Below are 4,506 nucleotides of genomic sequence, written 5' to 3'. Positions count from 1 at the left end.
GGACTTGACTTGTGGAAGATAAACTTTAATTGCTGTTGCAAAAAACATCTGTATGAAGTAGAAACTGGTTTCAGTAATATTAGTAGAGAATATGTCCTAGAAAGTGGAGGTAACTGGATGTAAAATCCTGGCAGCAATTTAATAGAACAGTCCCAGATGATTAGGCTGAGGCCAACACCTAATGAGGACGAAAGCCTTGTCTGGGGAATTTTGGATGATACCTGGAGAAATATTACACTGCGCATAAACCAAATTGAATTGTTTTCACAAGTGTTGTAAAGTTTCATATAGTAAAAGGTTTTTTCTACATGCACTTCAATTTCACAGCAAGAGTGGCGTAGGATACCTAAACACAGAAAAGAGCATTCATGCAAGATATCTAACTCCTTGATATAATAATGCATACAATCCAAAATGATTACACTATCAGTACATCTAGGGCTTTCTGCAGCTACTAGGTGGTGGTTATGGAAAGCATGGCCCCCGATATCAATATCTAAAAAGCAGCCATCACCTCCTTCTATGTGTGTTCTCTTTTTGCGTTTTTTCTTCATTTTTATTAATCAACTCTGCTGTTGTTGCTGCTTCTTAGCAAAACTGGTAAAAACAAAATTGTAATCATTGAACATAGCGCTCTGGCAATCCAGACGTTTAAAGCCTTCAATCTTCTGGGGTGAAGAAAGCGCTGTGCGACATTTAGAACTCTGATTTACAAACAGGGTGGTCACAAATTTTCCTGGCTTGAAGACTTCCAACAACTTTCCTGATCAGGTCATCATAGGAGGTCTGACTTAAGTTTGTTTCAAAGCTAACATAAGAAAATTCTGGTTCTGGAGTGATTTGAATAGTCCAATAAGTTCCATTCGATTTCATTCCATTCATCGAATACCCACAAGGATTGAACAGTGTGGCATCAATGACAGAACCTGGTATCAGGTCACGAATTCCACTCTCACGAGTGACATCCTTTGCAGTAACACCATCTTTCATGTAGAACTGGTCCATAACTGCTGGGTCAAGTTCACTCATCAGAATTTCCAGGGTTTGATCTGGCTGACTGATTACCTGAGTCTCTGGGAAATCCAAAGTATACAAGTACCAACAGTCAGAATTTATACGTCCCATACAAAATGCTGCTCCATTTGGGAAAATTGCATTAAGAAATTCTATTCCTGGAAATTCCGGTGTGGGTACCCTTGGTGAGAAGGCTTCATGAAATTCTTACGAGAATAAAAGAAGCTTTGAATTGAGTCAAACCCACTGTAATCCCTAGCAAGTTTCAACAGGGGAACCAGTGCTTTCAGCAAGAGGGTGGTACCACATGTCTTCAAAATGAAACGTCTCTTGGAGACAAACATGCTACTCTCACTGAGTACATAAGCTTCCTGCTTGTCAGTTTTTGTCACACTTATGATTGAACGTTGCACATCCTTCAGAAGTATGTCCCACTCAGATCTGGGGATGGTGCGAAGGTCTCCAGATCCTTGGTTGGCGTCGGGCTGCTGCCTGGAGAACCACACCTCCAGCAGCTTCTTGGTCCCTTCGAAAAAAATGTGCAGCTTCCATCACCGTGAGACTATCCAAAAACCAACAACCACAGAAAATCAACTAAAATTAAATTTCTTCTCCTGCCGCCGCCGCCACTGTGGATTGTTCCAGCTGTGTTACTAAAGTTCAGGTTCCTTTTTTTTTCCTATAATTTTATATTAACTTTTTTTTTCTTTAAAAAAAAAAGGATTAATAAAATTTTCCTGGCTTTTTCTTTGTGTGTGTGTGTGTGTGTGTGTGTGTGTGAGCGAAAGTTGAATGTGAGTCTGTTGGAAATAGAGGCAGATACAGTTCAGTTTTCTTGTAGTCCGCTGTTTCCCCATTAGAGAGAGTAGAGCGAGCGCTAGCTAATGTCGCCGGCCATACTGTGGAAGCCTGATGATTGTATGTTGAACCATCCCTGCATACCAGGATGAATTCCACTTGATCATGGTGAATGATCTTTTTAATATTCTGCTGAATTTGGTTTGCTAGTATTTTACTGAGAATTTCACATCTGTATTTATTAGGAATATTGGACTGTAATTCTCTGGTAGTGTTCTTTTCTGGTTCTGGTATTAGAGTAATAGTGGCCTCATAAAGTAAGTTTGGGAATGTTCCCTCCTCTTCAATTTTTTTTGGGAAGAGCTTGGGAGATATTAGCTTATTTCTTCTTTGAATGTCTGATAAAATTCAAATGTGAAGCTGTATGGTCCTGGGGTTTTTTTTCCTTTGGGAGATTTTTGATTACTGATCCAGTATTTTTACCCGTAATTGGTCTGTCCAGATTTTCTTTTACTTACTGATTTAGTCATTGCTAGGCTGTATGTTTGAAATAATTTTTCCATTTCTTCTGTGTTGTCCAGTTAATTGGTGTATACTAGTTCAAAGTAGCCTCTCATAATCCTTTTTATTTCTGTGGTATAAATTATAAGGTGTGCTTTTTTTTTTAAAAAAGATTTATTTATTTATTCATTCAGAGAGAGCGAGAGAGAGGCAGAGACACGGGCAGAGGGAGAAGCAGGCCCCATGCAGAGAGCCCGATGCGAGACACGATCAGGGTCTCCAGGATCACACCCCAGGCTGCAGGCGGCGCTAAACCGCTGCGCCACCGGGGCTGCCCTAAGGTGTGCTTTTTATTTATAATGTTTTGTTGATTTGGGTTCTCTCTCTTTTTTACTTGGTTAGTCTAGCTAAAGATTTGCCAATTTTATCTTTTCAAAGACACAACTCTTAGTTTGGTTAATGATATATATTGTTTTTCTTAATTTCATTTATTTCTGCTCTAATCTTTATTATTTCATTCTTTCTGTGTACTCTGGGCTCAGTATTTTCTTCTTCTTTCATTCCTTAAGGTATAGAGTTAGGTTGTTTATTTGATATTCTTGTTTCTTAATGTACATGTTTATTGCTATAACTGCTTTTGATGCATCCTATAAGTTTTGGTATGTTATGTTTCCAATTTCTTTTGTCTCAAGGTACATTTTTCTTTTTCATTTAATTCTCCTTTGATCCACTTGTTGTTCAAGAGAGTAGTTTTTAACTTCCATGTATTTGGAATTTTCCAATTTTCCTCCTGTTATTAATTTCTAGTTTCATACCACTGTGGTCAGAGAAGATACTTGATATGATGTCAGTCTTTTTGAATTTGCTAACATTTGTTAGGTCGCCTACCATATGGTGTATCCTAGAATGTTTCATGCGTGCTTGAGAATGTGTATTCTGCTATCGTCAGATAAAATGTTTGGTATATATCTGTTAAGTCCACTTTGTAAATGTTGTTACTCAAATCTGCTTTTTCCTTATTGATTCTCTGTCTGATGCATGGTTGAGAGTGGGGTACAAAATCCCCCAACTATTACTGTATTGCTGTTGATTTCACCTTTAAGTTCTTTTTCCTTGTCTCACTCTCAATATGTGTGTCTTTCAGGCTAACGTGAGTGTCCTGTAAGCAACATCTCATTGGATCTTGTTTTTTAATCCATTTAGCCATTGTATGTCTTTTGATTGGAACATATATTCCATTTACATTTAAAGTAATTATTGATTAGTATGTATTCACTATTATCATTTCTAAATTGTCTTCTAGCTGTTTTGTAGCTCCAGTGTTCCTTTTTTCATAACCTGCCATCTTTTGTGCATGTGTGTGTTCTGATGTCTTTTGACTTCAGTATAATTTTACTTTTTTATAATATTCTTTTATGTAATTACTACAGGTTTTTCCCTTGTGTAACCATGAGGCTTATATAAAATATGTTAAAATTATAATATCCTATTTTAAACTGCTAATAACTTAACTTTAATAGAGTTCATAAACTTAAACTTTTATTTCTCTTCTCCCTCATATTTTAGGTTATTGATATTACAGAATATACATATTTTTATGTTGTGTAACTAATAACTCATTATAGTGGGGTGGGGTGGGGTTTTTTTTTGGGTTATATTTGTTTTTTAACTTTTAAACTAGAGGGACACTTGGGTGGCTCAGCAGTTGAGCATCTGCCTTTGGCTCAGGGTGTGATTCCAGGGTCCTGGGATTCAGTCCCCCATCGGGCTCCCCACAGGGAGCCTGCATCTCCCTCTGCCTGTGTCTCTGCCTCTCTCTCTGCGTCTCTCATGAATTAATAAATAAAATCTTTAAAAAACACCCTTTTAAACTAGAGTTATAAGTGAACTATGTGTCACCATTACCATGTGACAAAATTTGATTTTGACTGTATATTGACCATTACCTGTGAATTTTAACTCTATCTTCTTATGTTTTTATGATGTCAATTAGCATCCTTTTACTTCCATTCAAAGAACTCCCTTTAGCATTTCTTTAAGGCAAGTCTTTTTTTTTATTACTTTTTTTATTGGAGTTCAATTTGCCAACATATAGCATATCACCCAGTGCTCATCCTGTCCAGTGCCCCCCTCAGTGCCTGTCACCCAGTCACCCCATCCCCCCGCCCACCTCCCCTTCCACTACCCCTTGTT

At 37.6% G+C, this 4,506-nt stretch overlaps 1 pseudogene; it reads right to left on the bottom strand.

Moving 5' to 3' along the window:
• Positions 1 to 431: 431 nt before the first annotated feature.
• Positions 432 to 1,566, bottom strand: LOC121483114 (annotated as a pseudogene).
• Positions 1,567 to 4,506: the final 2,940 nt, after the last annotated feature.

The sequence above is a fragment of the Vulpes lagopus genome, chromosome X (genome assembly GCF_018345385.1).
Source record: "Vulpes lagopus strain Blue_001 chromosome X, ASM1834538v1, whole genome shotgun sequence".
Lineage (NCBI taxonomy): Eukaryota > Metazoa > Chordata > Mammalia > Carnivora > Canidae > Vulpes > Vulpes lagopus.
This window is presented reverse-complemented; position numbering and strand designations above follow the sequence as displayed.